The 23,618-nt window shown below is 36.1% G+C and overlaps 1 pseudogene; it reads right to left on the reverse strand.

The window, feature by feature from the left end:
* Nucleotides 1–6,342: 6,342 nt before the first annotated feature.
* On the reverse strand, nucleotides 6,343–19,180 carry LOC137709943 ((S)-ureidoglycine aminohydrolase-like; annotated as a pseudogene).
* Nucleotides 19,181–23,618: the final 4,438 nt, after the last annotated feature.

The raw sequence follows: 23,618 nt of genomic DNA on the forward strand, positions 1-23,618 counted from the left end.
GCAGTTGAGCACCTCCTCCTGTTGCGCGTCACAAGGCCCTAACCGACCCTTGCTCCATAATTCAGCTCTAGAGTGGCCCAATACCGGCAATTGAGCATCTCATGCTACTTGTAACATGGCCCCAGCTCCATGGCTCCCTATCACACCTTTACGCCTAGCCTAGGCAATGCAACAGAGCAGCCTAACGGCACCCCAAAGGCAGCCGAGCACACCTTAGCTGCACCTGCTCCCTCAATGGAGATTTCTAGCATTTACATGTCGACGACGTATCCAACTACAAAAGCTCGGGAGCAGGCATAGTCCTTGTACTAAAGAGCGACCGCTTTCGCTACTTAGGATCTATCTTGCAAAAGAACAGAGAATTAGATAGAGACCTCAACCATAAAATACAAGCTGGATGGATGAAGTGGAAGAGTGCATCCGGCGGGTTGTGTAACCGCCGTATGCCACTGAAGCTCAAGGGAAAATTTTATAGGATGGTAATAAGGTCGGCGATGCTGTATGGCATGGAATGTTGGGCGGTGAAGCATCAACACGTACACAAAATAGGTGTAGCGAAGATGATGATGCTTTGTTGGATGTGTGGGCACACGAGAAAGGACAAGATCATGAATGAGGATATTCGAGGTAAAGTAGGAGTAGCCGAAATTGAAGGAAAGATGAGAGAAAATCGGTTACGGTGGTTTGGACATGTGCAAAGAAGGCCTACTGACGCTCCGGTTACAAGATGCGACTACGGGACAAAGGTCCAGGGTTGAAGGGGTAGAGGAAGACTTAGGAAAACTTTGGAAGAGACTCTAAGAAAAGACTTAGAGTACTTAGATCTAACGGAGGACATGACACAGAACCAAGCGCAATGGCATTCTAGGATTTATATAGCCGACCCCACTTAGTGGGAAAATGCTTTGTTGTTGTTGTTTAATGATATGTTGTGTGTTAGTAATTTTTTTTTATAATATATATATATATATATATATATATATATATGTTAGCATGGTAGGTTAGTTTTAGGTAGTACTAGCCTTCATGCACGCACATGAGCACGTCCAGAATGCATTTTTTGAATCACGACGTGCTATGTTCGACTTACATGTTTTAAAAGTATTTATCTGCGTTAATTGCTGCAATAATTTTATTTTATGACAAAAAGAAAGTTAAATATTTGAAGTAAATGAATAATATTCGAACATGCTAGAAGAAACCCTTCATAAACCAATGAAAGCAGTTGAATCCACATAATAAAATCGATCTTTCAATTTCCATCTACATTCTATTGAATTTACATTAAGAATAGAGAAAAAAATATTTAATAAACAATTGATTAAATCATATATTGTTAGCCCATTATGTGGCTAAACCCGCCCCCTCCCCCTTAGTGTAGTTAATATCGTTTGTTCGAAAGGAAAAAAAAAAACAATCATTTGACAACTAATTGAAACACATTATTATGTGTGTGCGAAAGACCTTTTTTTATAATCAGTACTACGCATCTCTTAAGATGTTTTAAATGTGTTTAAAAATAGAGAAAATAACATTTAATAAACAACAGACTAAATCATATTATTGCTAGCCCATTGTAAGGTTAAGCCCACCCCATCCCCTTTAGTGTAGATAATATTGTTTGTTCAAAAAAAAAAAAAAAAAAAAAAAATCATTGGACAACTAATTGAATCACATTATCATGCGTGTGCGAAAGACCTTTTTTATAACCGGCACTATGCACCTCTTAAGATGTTTTGAACGTGTTTAAAAATAGAGAAAATAATATTTAATAAACAACTGATTGAATCACATTATTAGCCTATTGTGAGGTACTAATTATAAAAATAAAAAAACTGTACCAAAAACAAACTGTACAAAATAATTAATTATTAAAAAACACTGTTTATATGACAAAAATACCCCTGCATTATATTGGATTGCTTTTGAACTTTTTGTTTGGGGGCATTTCTGTCCACCTTTTTTTGTGAAGCTTGTGACACCAAAAAACACTGTTCACCGCAATGTTGGCTTTATATATAGAGATATATATTATATTTTGGTTGATTATTTAAATTGGAATTTTTTATTATGTAGGTGATTTTTTCGAAAGAAATTATTGAAGTATGCCTTTTAGACCTATTTCAACTCTTGAAGTAAAACTCAAATTTAAGATTTTAAACCTATCCCAACTTAATTCAACCCGTAGGCCAAATACGAGTTTGAACTGAAAACTCATTTTTGGGGCAAATTTAGCCTATAATTCCCTCTAGTTAGTGGGTTGGCCCACCATGTATGTGTATTTTTTTTTTGTTTTATATGTATAAATTGATTGAATCCAATGGCTAAGATATAATATGATCAAATCTAACGATAAAAAAAAATGTAAGGTCAAAATTTAAATCCAACTACTAAAATAATTATAAAAAAAAAATTTCAAGTGTTTCATATTCTTTCATAATGTTCCACGAGTTTCTTGGTGCCGATTTAGTGATTTTTAAATATTTAGCTGAACTAAATATTTTGAGGTTAAAATATTCATAAAATTAAATTAGGAGAGTCTACATAATTTTTTTTTTAAATGTTACTTTAACAATCCTAAATTCATTCTTTAATAATCGAGGAATAAAAATTTAACCCAGAAGGGTTGGAACAAAAAACATGTTTATGGGTTAAAAGCTAAATTTTCTGGGTTAAAAATTTTAGGTTTTAACCTAAGCATTGGAGATGGTCTTAGGGAACAAATCTCTGATAATATTAAAAAAAAAAAAAAAAAAAAGGCAAATGAGAAAGAAATTGCCAAAACTTTAAGAGGATCTCTCAATAAAATTTCCTAAAATGAATGAGTCGATTGAAAATTTGATAGAAAGTGATGTTGGTGAAGAGTTACATGATGTTGGTGATGAGTCTCATGATCATGAAAATAATGGTGATTGCTTATCATGTATTGTTGATTATACCTGTGACTGTCACATCTGCAAAAAGAAAATTTTCAAAACTAAAATGATTAAACTCTTACTTGCGGACCACTATGACTCAAAATAGGCTAAATGGATTAGCAATCTTATGTATTGGAGTAAGATGATATAATTGATGATTTTGTTTCCAAAAAATGCAAGAAGACGATTTCTTAAATGTTGAAATTTCAAGGAGTTTTGCTTGGAGTGGTTGTATGTTTTTTCTTCTAATAATATAATATGGGTGTGATGGCCTAATCCCCTAAGTATTGATTTGGTACTGATGTGCTTTTATAAAAAGTGGATATTAAAAAAAGCGGAGCTCAAAAAGATATTTGGTAAACAATTAAAAACAACTTATTTTCACAGTTTTGGGTGAAAATAAGCTGAAAACATGAAGCAGCAAAAATGAGCTTATTCTCACAGCACAATAGAAGCAATTTTTTTTCAAAGCACAGTAATACCAAACCAGCCCTAACTTCAACTGGGTTCTAACCTTCTTTAATATATGTTTATGTATTAAAAATACACATTTTAAACTTTCACTCTAGATTCCAAAAATCTCAAGACCGGCACTGAAAATGATGTTTGTTAACGGTAGTAAGGAATTGTCATATGAAAACAAAAGAAAACAGTTCTCCGGCAAATATAGAAGGCAAAAAATGACACTAGAAAAAGAAAATCTATCAAGATATTGCTTTAAATTGGTAACATGCAAAGAACAATCTGATTTATCAATTTGGTCTGCCACTAAAAGAAACCATCCATTCAACTTACGAGACAAAAGCACATTTACTTTCGACATCAAAACAACCAAAAATAAAAAATAAATAAAAAAATAAGTAAAAACCAAAGAGCTTTGTTAAAATAGTGTTGTCATGATCCACACCACACAAAATCTAATATTTTCTTTATCCCATGCGTAGGATCACCCATCGAAAGTGTTCTATTTGCCTTATTTGCATATATATTTTTCAATATTTTGCACAAAGTAGGGTTTTGGGTGTGTATCATGCCCTGAACTAACCATCAATCTTTTGCTTTTTTCAAGATTTTAATGCAATAAACAATACCCTACCTAGCTGGGCATGCATTTTGCAAATGTATAGAGTCCATATATATTATATATAAAACTTTTGCAAATCTTCATTTAAGACATGAATTATGAAGCTAGAAGATAGAATAGGTTTAGCGCCAATGTTGACATGATGAGGGTTTACAAAGAGAGCTTTTCCGATAGATCATCCCTTCTTCAAACTTATCTATTTGATCTAGCGTCAGTTATCCGCGTGCGTTTCAAACTGTTAATTGGTGTATTTATTATGAGGCCATAAATCATGTGTAAACACGAAACGAGGCTTTACGTAATACGATTTAGCAGACATGAAATACAATGCTGACTGTCTTCTTGACAAAAGCACCCTGCAGGAATCAGGTATACTTGGTTGTTCCATGAATTCGTTTTCTTATCGACCAAAAAGATTTGATGAAGAGGAAAATGAATGCTAGGGAATTTCATGTAGCAGGGAAAACAAGTGGATATTGCCCCATTTTCTAGTAGTGCAAGAGGAAACCTATAGGAGGGAATTGTAACAAGATAATGTTATCATAATAACAACTTTAGACGAAGTTGCTTTTTTTAATTAGAAGAAAGAAATTCTGTGTTTTTTTTTTTTTTTTGGATTTAGTACTACGGTCTGGTTGTAACAAGATAATATTACCTTTAGACGAAGTTGTCATTTTTAGAAGACAGTTTTTTTTTTTTTTTTTTTTTTTTTTTGTCTTTTTTGCGATTTAGTACTACGGTTTAGTAGTATTTATCTTTATTTGTAACTAAAATGTTTTAGGTTCGAATTTCGTAGATGACAAGTTGGATACCAGTTATCCTTCCATTCATCTTCGAGGATGACAAGTTGTATTAAAAAATAATGATTTTCTTTGGTAAAAGAGCAGATAATGTTTTTTTGCCACAATATTCCCATTCGGGAAACGCTGATTTGGATCGAGGGTATCTCACAGAAGATTAATGGAAATTTGGAGAAAGTAGTGGTGGTGGTCATGGTGCTCTCTCTCTCTCTCTCTCTCTCATCACATTCTAAATGCGCGCGGGACCAAATTTTATTCATTAAAACCTAACAAGTCCAGCAGCTGCCACGTTGGGCTACGAGGGTTTTGGCCATGGAAAGGTTTAGATGCGAATAGTTGATGATGGTATTTGGATAATTTAACTTAATACTGATTCTAGTTGATGTGATCGAGGAATGATCCTTAGTGCTTTACCAACTCTTGATCTTTGCTAATGGAGCGATTTAAAAGAAAATATTATGACAACAAAACCATAGTCGTGGGGTGGCAGCACTTATGAGTTATACTGAGAGAGTGAGGAATAAGTCGTACCTAATATATTTTACCTACGAGTTATAGGACAAAAAATGCAATAGATTTAAAAGGACTACAAAGTACAAACAATGTAATATGTTGAATCTGAACTGACTTGAATGCAGTTGTCATTTGATGTTCTTGTACAGTTAATTACACTTATTGTAATCCTTAGATTTGAAGTCACACATTTCAAATTTATGACAAGATTCGTAGCACAAGAAAAATGATAAAATCTTCACTGTAGAACGTCCTCTCTTTATAGGAACTAAGGTAGGCATCAAACTGGTCGAATCTTCCGAAACGGCCGATCCAAATTATAGCGGGCTGTTTGATTTCACTTTGATCATCAATAAACCAAGGAATCTTAGAACATATCCCATTAAAGTTCCGAAGTTAATCGAATTTGAGTTATAATAGTATTAGGATGTGTGACATCTTGAGAAGTCCTCTTGTTGAATACCCCTCATTTTGCAAACCAACAAGGAATCTTAAAACAGAAGCAAACAGTATTGGTCGAGTTCAACCGTGGTTTGCACTTCTATAAACCACTTCAAACCTAACAGAACCATTCCGTTCTTACATAGACATTTCTTTCATGAAAGGAGTGCAAGATAATCCTCTATTTCTCTCACGACATGACTAGAGTCTAGTATCCGAAAGCTTCTTTCGTGAATGAGAGAATCTATGTAACATGGAATCGTGAAAGAGTATGCGACTGCCCACCCGAAAATTTCTGGTTCTGTCAAAACTTATGCATATAAAATTTACTGTTATCCATTTGTAAGGTTCAAGGGGTTCTAGTTTAGTTGAGTAAGAGCATTCACCGTCTCCACTCACTAGGAGTTTGAAAGCTTCAGTCAACAGAGTCCTAGGCGCACTAGAATGGATAGTGCAGGTCGGAGAGGAAGCTTCTAGGCCAACCTCTTCCCTGGTCTCTGTATGACTTCAAGGGTTAGTCACCAGGAATGGTTGAGATAGTTCCTTTTTTAACAGTGTCATCGACATCTTAACGATACAAGTGAAACTAGAGTGGATTCCAATTTACATCTTTGTACAGAAAATATCGCGTCCGGCTTTTACCTAATGCCGCATACCTGTAGAAGTTGCAAATTTGCAAGAGAAATGTATTTGATTTGGCAACACTAAAATGTGGAGATAGGAAAACAAAATCCTTGTAATATCAAATGGAGAGTTAGAATTCTACGTTCTTTCATCACTCACCATTGAGGCACAAATGGTGCCATCCAAATGACATCGCCTGCTTGAACAGGGTACCTATTTCCAGAATAATTAACAAAAAATTCAATGAAAAACAATGTAGGGCTCAGAACAGTACATAGAACACTATCGTTTAGTTTCTAGACTCACTAGCAGAGAAAGACATGATATCTCCGAATTGTGATCGGTAATGGGTAAAAACTTAAATGCCGTCATCTTGTTTTGAGGGACAGATTTCATGCATAAGAAGTAGAATCTATGAATGATATCATGGGCAACTATTCTGCCTGCAGAGTTGAAGGGTGTTATTGTAAGGGATGTGTCATCTTATGAGTGCAATCTTTTAGTTAATCTACACAACACACCAGCAAAAAGAGCAGTTTCTGCAATGATTTATACATTAAGACTCGATGATTCCATTTGATATCGGCATGGTAAGAGACTCTAATGCACAAATAGCATATGAATAACAATTAACAAATACTATAGCCATGTCCTAAATAACTCACAAGCAATTAATCGATGTCAAATCTTATGCAGTCTCAACAGTGAATGGAACTCGTACCAGCTATCACCCAAACGGTAAATATCCTGCCCCTCCAGAAGGAACAAACCATGCTGATTGTCATCGACCTCCTGCAAAATAAAAAAACCACAAAGACATAGCATAATAGACAACCAATGTTTGAGAGGAAAGACTTTTCAAGCACAACAAATTCGACAAGTACATAACAAAGCTTTCCAAAGTCTATGTAGTGATCCACAAATCAATTGAATGACTGTTCAAAAACAACAAAAGCTTCCTCACTAAGTGGGCAATTGGAGTCTCTCGATCAGTTGAGACAAACAACAAGAACAAAATCATGCTTATTAGCTAAACACTCCAATACTAAGGTCATCTCCAACCGAAGGGTCCAAAGGGCCAGAGGGCCCAAAATAGCCTGAAAACCGTCTCCAACCGAGGGCTAGGCCAAAGGGCTCATGGAATCTGAGAGGGCCCCATGGAATCTGAAAGGGCCAAAGGGTTGGAGGGCTGGTTGCCCGGGGCTGGCCAGAAAAAACATTAATCATGTCGGCTATAATCGACAGGAATGCTTAAGCTAAAATTCAAATGCAACGGCTAGCTGACGTCAGCTAGCCGTTCCATTTGAATTTTTTTTTTTTTATATAGTATTATTATTATTTTTTATTTACAAATTTTTTCCTATAACTTCTATTTTTCATTTTTTTTAAATTCTATTTGTTTTCCTATAACTTTTATTTTACAAAATTTGTTTCATATTTTTTTTTTAATTCCATTTCTTCCTATAACTTCTATTTCACAAAATCTGTTTCATTTTATTTTAAATTCTATTTTTTTCCTATAACTTCTATTTCACAAAATTTGTTTCATATTTTTTTAAATTATATTTTTTTTCCTATAACTTCTATATCACAAAATTTGTTTCATATTTTTCTTAAATTATATTTTTTCCCTATAATTTCCTAAGCCATTATACAACATTAAATTAAATTAAGTAACATGAAACAACATTAAACAATATCAAACAACATTAAATAATATTAACCAACATACAAATTATACAACATAAAAGAAACATTTAACAACATGAAACTTAAACAACATTTTTAAAAACATTTAACAATATAAAATTTAAACGCCTACTCCATGCTTCTTTTGGCCCAAAGATGTGCAACAAGATCCTGTTGTAGGTACTTATTTGTGGCATGAGAAAGTATCGTTCTATAGCACCTCATGTACTCATTTATAGAGATACTACCAGTTCTTGGATTGAAAGGCAAATTAGGCTCATCATATATTTTTGCACAAGCCCTTCTTGACCTATTTGGATCTTCTTGGTCGTCATCAGACTCTCCATCAATATACCCATCTCGCTCATCCTCCACTATCATATTGTGTAATATGATGCAAGACATCATGATGGAGTCCAAATTTTCTTGACTCCACCCTATTACCGGTTCGCTAATGATCTTCCACCGTGCTTGTAGAATACCTAAAGCTCTCTCAACATCTTTCTGGTATGCCTCTTGGCATATGGTAAACAACTTTTCTGTGTCATTCCTAGGGTTTCGAATTGCTTGGACAAGTGTCACCCACTTTGGGTAGATGTCATCTGCCAAGTAATACCCTATATTGTATTGATGACTGTTGATGTAGTAGTCAAGTTGAGGTGCTTTACCTTCCGTCAAGTTATTGAAGAAGGGTGAACACCCAAGAACTGTAATGTCATTTTGGGATCCAGGGACTCCAAAGAAAGCATGCCAGATCCATGTGTCATATGAGAAAACCGCCTCTAACACAATTGGCTTTCTTGACCTTCTGCTAAAGCCTCATTGCCATCCGGTGGGACAATTCTTCCAATCCCAAAGCATGCAGTCTAATGATCATATCATGCCTGGAAATGCACGGTTTTCAGTTTTGCGAATGAGCCGATTCATATCTTCTTGATTTGGCTTGTGGAGGTACTCGTCTTTGTAAACCTAAACAATTGTGTCACAGAATTGTTCAAGAGTATGAAGGCAAGTAGACTTAGACATACCATGGGTTTCATCCATCGAATCAGCTGGGGAGCTATAGGCCATCATTCGGGGTGCAATAATAACCTTCTGATGAGGTGAGAAACCAAGGCGGCCTGCTCTGTCCCACTTCTGTCGAAAGTATGGATTGACTTGCTGGACATCACGAAGTAAACGCTCAAAGACATGATGCCTCATCCAGAAGCGACGTTTGAAATCTTCTTATGTGTACACCGAGTTGGGGTTGAAGTAGTTGTTCATCAAATCGGCATACGTGATCGCTCTGTTTTGTGGTTTGTAAGAGTGACCAGTAATAGAGCCATGCCATTAAGGTTGTTCCTCAGTTGGCTGACACACTATGATCGCAGCCATGGCTGCTGCTCTGTTTTGCTTGTTGCGCCTTACTTGAACTTCTTCATCAGACTCCTCATCTTCTCGTCTCATTTGCGCCCATTTCGCTTCCAATTTGGAATTGGATGAGGACCCCCAGTTGGAATCCAAAGAGGATCCAAAGTTGGAATTCATTGCAAACTTGAATTGAAAAATATTGAATTGGAAGAGAATGAATTCAAATAGATTGAATTCAAAGTTGTGTGAATTATAGCCTAATATCCACCCTATTTATAGCAAAAAAAATTCAAATCCAACGGCTAGCTGACGTCATGCTGATGTCACTTAGCCGTTGGATTTGAATTTAAGTTGTAATTTTTAAATAATAAATTATGTTTGGCCTTAGAGCCCTTTGGCCCTCGGTTGGAGACGGAGGCAAATATGACCCTGTACTGTTCATTAAAATATTAATATCTTGAAGGGCCAGAGGGCTAAAACGAGCCCTTTGGCCAGCCCTCGGTTAGAGATGGCCTAATACGCGATGGATACATCATCACAAAAGATTCTCTGGACAACGAATGGCCTTAAGCTTCAATATCTTTTAAGTTTTTTTCTCGGAGTGACCAAACCAAAGTCACAAGGGTCTGCACACCTCAACTAAAACTAATTCCAATCAACTTAAAACCCAAATTAAAGTTTCAGAATGTAAACCATGGAACTCAAAAAGATAGGCTCAACCAGTAAGGAAGAGACTAATACCTTCACATGAAGATACTCCCCAAGCTGAAAGTCCATAATTTGCAGGCAGTGTCGAAAAAAATGGTAAATACTATCAGAGACGGCCACTAAAATGAATACTAAGATTGGACAGATAAGTAAATGATTACTTACATGGATATGGAAATCTAGGATATAGATGTTGGAATAAGCTCCTTAATTGGAAGATCTGATAATGAATAAAGAAGAAAAAGTGAAAAATAGACTAGAAAATCTTAAATCCATCGTCGAGACTAAACCAAACTAAAAGTTAAACAATAAGGAGGAACAAAGAAAGATACATCTAGGGGAGAGATGTTCCTCATCAAAAGAATTGACTCTTAGACAACCACGATAACTTTCATAGGTGGTTATGGTATACCAAATATAAATAAACCTTGTATGAAAGTCACTACTTACCTCGCCTGGAGTTTCTAGGAGTGGCTGCTCATCTGTTGAACCAATAATCAACTTAGTAGATTGATTTTCCAGAGAAACATGCCTATATAGAAGCATCAAAAAGCACTTTAGCCACTTGAAGAGGACTAAATCTCTCATTCCTAGGGAAATATATCACTGGTTTCACTTTCACCAGTGTTTCATTATCAAGAAACTATCTTGAACAAAGTCTTTAACTACATTTGAAATAGTGTGAATGGTGATTTTGAGTGCACTCTGATGCTAAGCGTGCCATGATGACAACAAAAGATCTAAAAGAATGAGAGACAGGAAATTCAGGGAATCATAATATATTAAGGAAACAACCTTCTCTCGAATACCCCAAGAGCGGGAGATGCATCACATCTGAAGGAATGATCAACATTCAGAGGTAGATAAGCATATGAGTTCACATGTGTTTCATATGTGAACCAAATCAGACTTCTTTTCAACTTAAGTTCACAACACCACCACATAACAGATAATTAGAGAAGTAATTGTTCTACCACAAAAGATAAATACTTGAAATATCATAACTAAAAGCACTGGAAGCATGTACAGAAAGAAGAAAAAGAGCACTAGAAGCAAAGTAGTAATTCTATCAGGTAGTCCAGAGTCCTTGCTCGATGTAGTACATACACATTTGTATCGTTCACCTTATTTATAAAAATAATTATGTTAAACATTTCTCTCTAGTTTCTATTGTAATTATAATTGGTTGGTCTTGCATAAATTGATATGCTCTCTTTCACACAATTCAATTATATATCAAACTTCTAGCAGTTTACATTGGACTTAAAAATCCCAACACCAAAAACCAATTACCCAAGTTTACATATCATGAAGGTCATAGATCAAAACAAAATTACTCCTAAAAACTAGGGAACTTAAAATAATGTATAATACACAAATAGTACAAATGTGCTAAATTAATAATGAGTAATTTGAATTTATTAACCATCAGAACCAGCAGTCTCACACTAAAAACATATCGAGCTTTCTTACCATTAATTTGTAGCTAATACCAAAAACATTAGTGAGAGTGATAGCACCCTAGACCACAAATATGAATCTAGTAGGAACAAGAGAAAGTAACAAACTTTTGAAGAAAATCAAATGCCTGAAGTAAATAAATCTTTCTTTAAAGCACAAGAGATTAGCTATCGTATAGTAAAACAGAAAAATGAGAAAAAGAAGATGCCTACACCTTTCAACATCTTTTGGGGGGACTCCAGATAGTGAGTTTTCTGCACATAGGTAAAGTATGTGTGTGTGTGTGTGTGTGTATCAGCTTTTGAAAAAACAAGTGACCGGAGCAATGTATCTTAAAGATGAAGATGACAAGTCATAACAAGTTTTCTGTACATAGGTAAAGTATGTGTGTGTGTGTGTAAGCATTTGAAAAAACAATTCACCGTAGTAGTGTATCTTAAAGATGAAGATGACAAGTCATAACAACATATGGTTATTAGTCTGTTATAGGTGTGTTGTAATATTTTGGTTTGTTAGAGAGAGAATAGTCAAAGGCTATATATTAGTGGTTGTATTCTTCATTTGTTAATTAATGAGAAACATACTTTTCTTAGTCTCTAAGATAAGCTTTTAGAGAAAGTCTTAAGTTTCTATATGGTATCCTTTGCCTCCTGCCTTCCAGCCTTCTCGATCTTTATCATCTTTGCTTCGCATCTCTGATTTCTTAATTATCTTCAAGAAATTTTTATCTCCTTTGCCATGGCTTCTCCTTCTAATTCATCATCTCAACATGAATCGCTTCAACATCCTATCCCCAATTCCTCTTCTCAAAACCCTAATTTCAGAAATTTGTCAAATTCGTATGCATCTCTTACGATTTAGAAAATTGGGAGTATGGTGCCAATCAAGCTTAAACTCTCTAACTACCTTCCATGGCGTGCACTGTTTACAACGATTCTCCACCTTTACAAGCTTATTGGAATTGTTGATGGAACTGAGGTGTGTCCACCTCCCTTTTTCCCAGATCGCTCTGTCAACCTTACCTTTAAGCTCTAGTATGAGAAAGATCAGAATCTTCTGATCTGCTTGAATTCTACACTTTCTGAAGATGTAATTCCCTTTACTATTGGTGTATCTTCCTTTCGCGATCTCTGGATCAAGCTTGAGCAACATATTGGTGTATCCTTCTTTTCACAAAAGAACTCTCCATGTCTCGTCATAAGAAGCTCTCATCCACTGTTGAACTGTTTCAGGTGTTCTCTGTGCAATCACAAGCACCTTTGCTTCCCACTCTACCCCCTCAAGCATTTGTCGCTTAGAATCAATTTTCACATCAAAATTCTTCTCGATTTCACTTTAATTGTGGAAGAAATAGAAATCGAGGGTATCATTTCACCAACAACAATTGTCTTTATCATAATCGTGGTTCTCGGGGTAATTTCATGAAAATTCTTCAAATCGAGGTCACAATCAAGGGTTTCGTGGTTCTAATTTTTCTGGAAATCATATCATCTGTGGTTCCACCAATCATGAAGCCATTAATTGCTTCAATCGCACGAATCTTGACATTTTTGGAAGAATTCCACCTGCAAAGCTCGCAACCATGTATGCACATTACAACTCCAAACCATCCTATTCTTGGCTCATTAACTTTGGTGCCACTTCTCATATCATAAATGACATTGACAACATCACTTCACCTACACCATACACTGGAAAGGACAAAGTCTACATTGGTGATGGTAAAGGTCTGTCCATACAGCATATTGGTTCTTCTTCATTGCATACCTCTAATGCTGCCTTTAAATTGTGCAATGTTCTTCATGTTCCAAAAATGAAGCATAATCTGTTATCTGCTTATGAGTTTGTTAAAGATAACTATTGTGCATTGACTCTTGATTCTGATGGATCCATTGTAAAAGATCGTTCTACGGGGAAGACGTTTTTGCAGGGTCCAGTTAATGATGGTTTTTATCCTTTGCAAAGCTCTTCTTCCCTTAGTTTATCCTTCTCTAGCGCTTCTTATGCTCTGGTGAGTGTTCAAGCTTCTATCAGGCTCTGGCACAATCGGCTAAGCCATCCCTCTTATTCTATATTTCGCAGACTACTATCTACTAATAAACTTGCAGTCAAAAGAACAACAACTGTGGATTTCTTTTGCTCTAAGTATGCTATAGCAAAGAATCACAAGTTACCCTTTGGTTCTTCCACATCATCAACTACTCATAGCTTAGAATTGTTATAGTATGATTTGTGGGGTCCTGTTCCTGTAACTTTAGTGAGTGGATTTAAGCATTATTTCCTCATAGTTGATGTTTTTAGCAAGTATAGTTGGATATTTCCTTTAAAGGTCAAGTCTCAAGTGTATTCTACTTTTGTACTCTTCAAAAACTATGTAGAAAACACAAATGGAAATACAATCAAAACTGTGTAGAAAACACAAACGTTCTGATTCAGGGGGTGAATTTACAAGTCTATCTTTTAAATCTTATCTTTAAACTCATGGCATTCTTTATCAATTAAACTGTCCACACACACCAGAACAAAATGTTTGTGTGGAAAGGAAACATTGCCATCTAGTTGAGACAGTTAAAACTCTATTGGTTCAATCCCATGTTCCTCGCCAATTCTAGGTTGAAGCCTTCACTACTGCACTCTATCTCATTAGCAAATTTCCGGGATTTCACAATCACCTTGAGAGTTATTATTTCATACAGTTCCAAATTACTCAAGGCTCAAAGTCTTTGGTTGTTTGTGTTTTCCATGGTTAAAACCTTATGTGTCTTTCAAACTTGATGGAAAAAGCAAAAGATGTATTTTTTTGGGATATAGCCTACAACATAAAGGTGATAGATGTCTGGATGTAGAAACACAAAGGGTTTATATTTCAAGACATGTAGTATTTAATGAGACTACATTTTCCCTTTCATGATTATTATCACCCTGTGCCTTCTGCTTCTACCCTTACATCCCAGCTTATTGATTTAGAGTTTTCTTTATCCTCATACATTTCACCTAATGTTTCATCTTGTGCTTCAACTCTTCCTCTAGTTTGTGTTGAACCTACCTCCACTGCTTCAACTGTGCTAAGTGATACCACAAAATGTAATCATCTTTCTATGCAACACTTTCCACATATGCAGGAAGTTCAAAATATACACCCTATGATCACAAGGTCTAAGAATGGCATTTACAAACCAAAGGCATTCAGTGCAACTAAACATCCTCTTCCTTCTTCCATCGAAGTGATTCCTACAAAATATCTGCAAGCTTCAAAATCTATAAATTGGATATTAGCAATGCAAAATGAATTTAATGCTCTTTGGTCTATAAGTACTTCGACTTTTGTCCCTCATACATCCTCTCAGAATGTTGTTGGCTGCAAATGGGTATTTAGAATTAAAAAGAACCTTGATGGCTCCATTGAAAGATAAAAGCCTGGCTTGTTGCCAAAGGTTTTCATCAAAATGAAGGTTTATATTATAAACAAACTTTCAGCCCTATAGCTAAACATGTCACCATTAGAATCTTATTAACATTTTATGTGCAATTCCACTGGTTTCTTAATCAGTTAGATATTAGCAATGCTTTTGTTCATGGGGATTTAAAAGAAGAAGTGTTTATGGTGCAGCCTCCTGGGTTTCAAGATCCATATCTTCCATATCATGTGTGTAAGCTCAATTAATCTTTGTATGGTCTTAAACAAGCCCCGAGGGCATGGTTTGATAAGTTGTTTCAGGATCTCAAATCTCTTGGTTTTACTCAATAATCTTCTGATGCCTCTCTATTTGTTCTTAAAGTTCCAACCTTAGTCATTAGGTCATTATACTGGTTTATGTTGATGATATTCTCATCAATGGTCCTAATGCTTCTCTCTACCAACAACTTATTCAACAATTGAGTACCTTATTTCTAGTTAAAAACTTAGGACCTTACAATATTTTTTGGGCTTGGAAGTTCACAAAACCAAAGACAGTCTTTTTTCTGCATCAAGGCAAGTACTTACTTGATCTCTTACAAAAGACTAATATGGATAGAGCTAAACCCTGTTGTACACCCCTCAATTCTGCAAAGTTGGATCACAGTGGTGAATTGTTACCTAATCCCACTGAATATCGATCTATAGTTGGTGGTCTGCAATACTTCACTTGGACCAAACCTGATATTTCTTTTACTATAAATCAGGTGTGCCAGTTTATGCATGCCCCAACAGTTACACATATGCAAGCAGCCAAGAGGATTTTAAGATTCCTCAAGGGCACTATATCTCAAGGTCTTTTGTTCAAACAAAGTTCTTTACATCATTCTGCCTACTCGGATGCCGATTGGGCTGGCTACACATTTGATAGAAGATCCACTAGTGGGTTTTTTGTCTTTTTGGGTTATAACTTGATTAATTAGTGTGCAAAGAAACAAACCACAATGGCTTGTTCATCCACTGAGGTATAGTATAGGTCTTTGGCTCAAACTGCAGCAGAGATTACATGAATATGCAAAGTGTTGAAAGATTTTGATTTTCCCGTGACTGCTAAACCCACTTTCTGGTGTGATAACATTTTAGCCATATCTCTTGCTTCTAATCCTATTTTTCATTCTTGTACTAAGAACGTTGAAATAGATTATCACTATATCCGGGAATTGGTTCTTACCAACTTAATCAAAGTCCAATATGTGTGCAGTCAGGATCAAATTGCTGATATTCATACAAAGTCCTTGTCTAAATCCATATTTTAGTTTCTACAATCTAAGCTCTCACTTGGAATCTTGCCTTCTTCCAAATTTGGCTTGAGGGGGTGTAAAGATGAAGATGACAAGTCATAACAACATATGGTTATTAGTTTGTTATAAAGTGTGTTGTAAAGTATTATGTTTTGGTTTGTTAGAGAGAGAATCTGTTTTGGTTAATTAGAGAGAGAATAGTCAAAGGCTAATATTAGTGGTTGTATTCTTCATTTGTTAATTAATGAGAATCATACTTTTCTTAGTCTCTAAGAAAAGCTTTCAGAGAAAGTCTTGAGTTTCTATATATCTAACCTTGCATCTTTGCCAGGTACATTACAAAGTGTGAACCCATCGCCGGCGTTATTAAATAGGCTCCCGATGTCATAGTCCTGTTAGACAAAATCTACATTACAATACCAGTGAAGAGGAACCGTTCTAACAATATATCATAATGCAGCGTCAAAAGTCCCACTCGGGTAAAGGATACATGACTTTCTGGTGTTATTAAAGCATGGTCTCATTTGTAAACACTGCGTGTGAATCATGGCAAGTTTGAGAAGAAAGAGCCCAAATAAACCTCAATTAATCGTTAAACTTCCATTAGCGGCATTTTGGATGTTACACAATCAATAAACAAAATAGAAAACAAAATGAATCTTAATGTCTTATGTTAGCTCCAACTGAATCACAAACATAAGAACGATAAAATTTGCAAATTTAGGTATGTTTGATTGCTAATTATCATTTTCCTACCCTGTATCCAACAGACTATAAGAAACCACTTGCCACTTCAATAGTCACAAAGCATCCAATGAACTGCATGATCTATTCCTTACCTTGCAATTTCGTTGTAAAAAGCAATTAACGCTCCAAGAAACAAGCTAAAGGAGACAGACATAATCCAACTACGCAATACTATTTAAAACGGAAATGAAATGGAAAACTTCATAAAGAAACAAAGAAGTAAAAGAACTAGCCATCCAACTATCCACATTTTACAAATTGGCTTTAATCTATAAAAGTAAATGCAAACTAATTGCTTGCATAAAGAGCAAAATTTTCTTAAAGCTTTGGTTATCAGAAGCATTGTATGTTTTTATTCATCATTTTTATACATTTCAGTTTGTTGTTCCATTTGATTCCTAAAGAAGCTACTTCTGGAGTTGTGTATCCTAAACTTCACCATCTGAACAATGCTCCATGCTTCGGATTATGTCCAAACTAATCACAACTAATAAAATCCACCATCACAATTACCCAAATACAATCCCAACTAAAATGCAAAATCTTTATATATCGACCTTGAAGATAGGAAGCAAAAAGTGTGGGATTGGTGACCTTCCAATACAAATGCTTCGAGTCCACACCCGAGTCAACCATTGAAGTAGAAGAGCAAAAACCCTAATCAGCTGCTGCCATTTTGATCAAGCCTGAAAAAGAAAAGGTTCAAGATTGAGAAGCTCCATCACTACAGAGTTTGAAAACCTAATTATTCGTTTAATTGGCTACAGGATATTGTATTATTGATCAAAGAAGGAAAATCCAAGTAAGAAAATTAGTTAGACTACTAAGACACTAGTCAATCAAGCTCATTTCAACTTTCATTCTCATTTTCTCTGCATTTTCCTGGTAACCAAACATATGAAATAGATAAAGAATCAGAAGTTGGGTTGGGAGCTAAAAGTGTTTAGGATTTGAATTGTATGTTTATCCTTCTCTCTAGGAGGTAAAAATATAGTTGTACAATATCTCACATAATAAGAAATAAGAATCCCAATTATACAAGGAATCAATTATAGGATTACATTCCTAAACTAAATGGTTGACTTACGCTAACACTCCCCCTCAAGTAGGTGCGTAGATATTTCTTCAGCCCAACTTGTCAAGTGAGTCTTGAAACACGCTTGCTGAAATAGCATGAGTTAACACATCTGCTAATTGTTTTTCAGACCTGACGTATGGAATATCAATCAATTTGACATCTAATTTCTCCTTGATGAAGTGTCTATTTACCTCCACATGCTTTGTACGATCATGCTAAACGAGATTATTAGCTATTTCTCTAGCAGCTTGAATGTCACAGTATAATAATATAACTTCCTGAGGCCTAAACCCAATCTCAGTGAGAAGAATCCTAAGCCATGACAACTCACAAATTCCATGTGTCATCCCTCTGTACTATGCCTCTGCCGTGGATCTAGCCACTACATTTTGCTTCTTGCTTCTCCAAGTTACCAGATTTCTTGCTACGAATGTGAAGTAGCCTTATGTGGAGCGACGATCAGTAATGTTTCCCAACCAATCAGCATCAGTATACCCATTTACCTCCATCTATCCATGTTTCCTGAAGATCAATCCTCTACTCAGTGCACCTTTCAAACAACTCAGTATACGCATCATTGCTGCCATGTGATCCTGACTAGGAACATGCATAAACTGACTTACAACACTGACTGCATACGCAATATCCGGACGTTTAAATGATAGATAAATCAATCGTCTTACCAATCTCTGACATCTTTCTTTATTGATAAGAACTTGATCCTAGTATAGCACTAGGTGATGATTCTACACAATGGGAGTTTCAATTGGTTTACAAGCCAACATTACAGTTTCAGAGAGAAAATCAAGAACATACTTCCGCTGAGACAAGTAAATACCATCACGAGAACGAACGAGCAACTTCAATGTCCAAGAAGTATTTCAAGCCTCTTAGATGATTCATCTCAATTTCTGATGAAAGATATCCCTATAGCTTTTTTATCTCTTCTGTCATCACCAGTAACTACCATATCAACCACATAGATAATCAACAAAGTAACTTTACCTTCCATGCATTTGATGAACAGGGTGTGGTCTGCATTTCCCTGTCTAGCTGTACTTTTCATTGCTTCAGTGAACCTTTGAAACCATACTCTAGGTGATTGTTTAAGTTTGTAAAGAGCCCTTCAGAGTTTACATATTTTTCCTACTTCCTTCGGTGTTTTATATCCTGGTGGAAAATTCATATATACTTCTTCTTCCAAATCTCCATGTAAGAAAGCATTCTTCACATCGAAATGTTTCAAAGGCCAGTCTAGGTTAGTTGTTAAAGATAAAAAGACTCGAATACTTTAGTAGTCAACTCTAAATGTCTATGTGTACCCTTTAGCTACCAATCTTACCTTGTATTTGCCAATGGATCCATCCGCTTTGTGCTTTATGGTGAACACCCATTTACATCCCACCAGTCTTTTCCTTTGTGGTAGTGACACTATATTCCATTTCTTTGTAAGGCTTCCATTTCTACTCTCATGGGTTCTACCCAACGGGGATCTCGCAAAGCCTCTTCCACTTTTGTTGGAATTTTAATCTCAGCCATTTGATTCACCATGGCTTCGTACTTGGGTGATAGTCGATGAGGGGATATATATTGTGCGATTGCATATCTCACTTTTCATTTCGGAGAAAAGCTGTCAGGTGGTTTCCCACGGTTTTGCCTAGAAGGTAAAATATAGGAATTTTCAACAATATCTAGAGTATGAGAACGTACCTCTTGGATATCCGCGGGGACATGAGCGTGTATTAGTGGAAGAGAATAAGGGTTATTTTCAATTTGCACAGTCTTGGTATCACTCGCAGACCCATTACTTTCTATTTAATCCATAAACGGTGTAGGCCCACTATTCCATGCTGCATTAACTGTCTCTCAGTCAGGGATTTCACCGTCAAGATCCACCGGGCTTTGGCTTGTTGTGTCGTGGGCCACTACCAGGCTCTAAAATGCTATGTCATGGCCTACTGTTGGGCTTTGAATTGATATGTCACGACCCTCTAGTAAGGAGCGGTCATGTGGGTTGCTCATAAAACCTAAGTCTTTAGTCTCAATCTCGCATGTACTGCTGGGACCATGCCAACTGTCTCGTTCATGTGGAAGATCAAACCTAATCTTCATCTTTACTATTCAACTCCCCCTAAAGAGTAGAGTGAGTTTGATCAAAGATGAAAACATCTCGTTTTCGAAAAACGCGACATCCATATTGACATAGAAATGCTTAATGGGTGGATGGTAACATCGATATCCCTTTTGTTAGCTATTAAATCCCAGACATACACAACGAGCAGCACACAGATCTAATTTACTGCATTGATTCTGGTGAAGATGCACATAAGCCATACATCCAAATATGAGAGGTGATAATTGAAGAGAAGATGGTAGAGTGACATAATTCGTTAAGACCTCCATGGGAGTTCAGAAGTTATGAACTCGAGAAGGCATTCAATTAAGAAGATAAATGGAATACATAATTGCATCTGCCTAATAGGCATGAGGAACATAAGCCCCAATTAGAAGAGCCTGTGTAGTTTCCAAGATATGTATGTTCTTACGCTCAGCCACACCATTTTGTTGAGGAGTTTGAAGACAAGTAGTCTCGTGAAGTATGTCGTGCTTTGTGAAAAATTGTGCTAATTCAAAATTAAGATATTTTTCACCATTATCATATTTAAGAACTTTGATAAGGGACCCCATTACTGTGGCACGTCACTATTGGTGAGGGACCCCATACATCAGAGTGAATTAACTCAAAAGGCACTGATCTTTTATTGAAACTCAAATGGTAAGAAGTACGATGATTTTTTTGCAAGAATGCAATCATGACACTGAAAATCAAAGTCTAAAATGCCATTGAATAAAAACGGAAGTAATTTTCTTAAATAACCAAAAGATGCACGTCCTAGTCGACGATGCCATAACCAGATTCACTTAACCTTGTTATTGTGACCACTGCTCACTTGGTTAACTTGGCCTAGTACCACATTATCCATATAATATAACCCTCTCCCCTTAGTACCACGCCTAATGATCGCCCGTGTTTGGATATCCTGTAGTAGGCAAAAAGTGGGAAACATGAGTACAATACAATCTAATTGTTTTGTAACTTGACCAACAGAAACTAAATGATTCGACAATGAAGGAACAAGAAGAGTGTTATGCAGAGATAGAGAGGAAGTAAGAGCGATGGAACCCGCTCCTATAACTAGAGCAATTTCACTGTTTGCTGTGATAACACTCTCCTTGGGTGGCACGGTTAAGTAGTGAAATAGGGATTCATCATATGTCATATGGTATGTAGCCCCAGAGTCAATTATCTAGCCAGAATCTCATTTAGTGGATGTTGTGAATGCAGTGCAATTTTACTTCGATCGTCTTAACCATCATTCATTAAAATCTCTTTGATTAAAGATGGCATTGAACCTGTATCCTTACTCGGTGCAGCAGCTGATTTTCCTCCTGAACTATGGATTGAGATATTTGTCTTAGACCCAATTTGGCTCGCTGCAATAGCAATCTTCCAATTCCAGCAGCGCCATCCTCTGGTTCGGGTTTGGGCCCATTTTGGCCTGCTGGCACAGCACTCATTCCAGGTATTGTCTTCTCCAGTGTGTCGATACCTGAGGAATGGACCCCCATCATCTTCAACCAAACTTCATAAGTTATATCATTCAATCGAATTCCAAACGAAATGCCACTGATGTTGGTCGTGCATGGTAAACAACTCTCCAGACTTTCTTTCTTCTGCCATCGCACTAAGTTTGTTGTGATGTGATCGGTTAAATGTTGTAGCTTTGATGATTACAAAGCCATAAAGATATTTAGGTTTCTGGGTCCAGATTTCAAGAACACCAGGGTAGGTTTTTTTAATTTTTTTTATGCAATCTTTGTTGCAGATTGCACGGATTAGTTAAACTTGTTCTAGGGCTTGGGAAGAGATAGGCCAAAACCTACTCTAATACCAATTAACATAATGTAATATTTTCCTTTACTTTGTTAGATTGTACACGTGGGCTTTTTAGTTAGCTTAGTTACTAAGTTTGACATCTGGTGTTTAGCTATAAATAATAACTCAACCACTTGTATTTGTATCATTCATTACACTGAAATATTCATGGTGCTCTACAAGCTTATCTCTTTCTTGCTCTTCATTTTATTTAGTTCTTCATTTTTTTTTATTCTCAATCTTCTTAGAAATCATGATTTCTCCTTAATTATCATGGTATCAAGAGCTTAGGTTCGGTGACTCTAACAGCGGATCCTGGTTTGCTCATCAAGTAGTGGAAGAACCCGTTGCGCGGCTTTGATAGCTGCTTGGGTCAAAATTTTCATTTTTCATCGATGAATTGAAGCTTTGTTTCATCGAATCAGGTTCAAGTCCCTCTGATTGTTCTTTGTAATTATGATCGATCTTTGTGGAATTGTTGGAGGTCTCTGTTTTCTTGTGTTGATGAATCTAGCTACTGTATGAAGATTGATATGGTAATTTTCTAGGGCACAAAGCCTTCAATCGACTATTGAGATTTTCTTATATTGGAGAAATTGGAGCACAAAGCTCTTTGATATATACAATTTTTCTACGAATTTGTATTTGTGTATGGTGAAAATGTGTTACAGTATGAAATGAAGATTGATTTGGTGATTTTCTAGGCATGAAGCCTTTAATTGATTGTTGAGATTGCAATTGATCTGAGATTTTTTAGCACGGAGCTCTCTGATATAAACAATTTGTCTTAGACTTTGTATGTGTGAGGTGAAAATTTGTTGAAATATGAGCTTATGTGGATTGTTCTGAGTATTTGGCACGAAGTCAGTAGTTGATTGTTGTTTTTTGGCACAAAACCTATTATTGATAATATTTGAGCACGAAGCTCTCTGAAGAAGTAAAAGCTTGTGGTTGATTACTCGTGGTGTGGTTGTCATAATCAAAGCCATGGCTATGAATTTTGTTAAGTTGGATAGCTTACTGGGGATGTTGACTATGAGACTTTAAAATGATAATTTTGTGAAGTGGTTCTTCAATGTGTCCTCCTAAATTCGTATTCACTAAAACGAGTGGGATTACTACTGAGCTAACACAAGCTTACAATGAATGGATTAAACAAGATAGAGCTTTTATTAGTTTGTTACTGGCTACATTGGGAGATGAAGATGTGGACTATGTTGTAGGTTGCAAGGCTACCCATGAAACATGGACTAATCTCCAAGACCGTTATGCCACTGTCTCTAGAGCTTGGATTAACCATTTAAAAACATAATTGCATACTACCAAGAAAGGTGCTGATAGCGTGGAAAAATATATGCTCATACTCAAGGCTCTTAAAGATTAACTCACTGTAGCTGGGGAAGTTGTGTCTGATAATGATCTCATTGTGGCTGATTTGGCTAGTTTACCTACAGAGTTTAACATGATTCACACTGTCATTGTTGCTTGAGAAACTCCAATCTCTTTAAAAGAATTCAGAGCACAATTGTTGGCTGCTGAAAGAACAGCTGAAGAATCACAGTCTACA

This window comes from Pyrus communis, chromosome 12, assembly GCF_963583255.1.
Source record: "Pyrus communis chromosome 12, drPyrComm1.1, whole genome shotgun sequence".
Taxonomy (NCBI): domain Eukaryota; kingdom Viridiplantae; phylum Streptophyta; class Magnoliopsida; order Rosales; family Rosaceae; genus Pyrus; species Pyrus communis.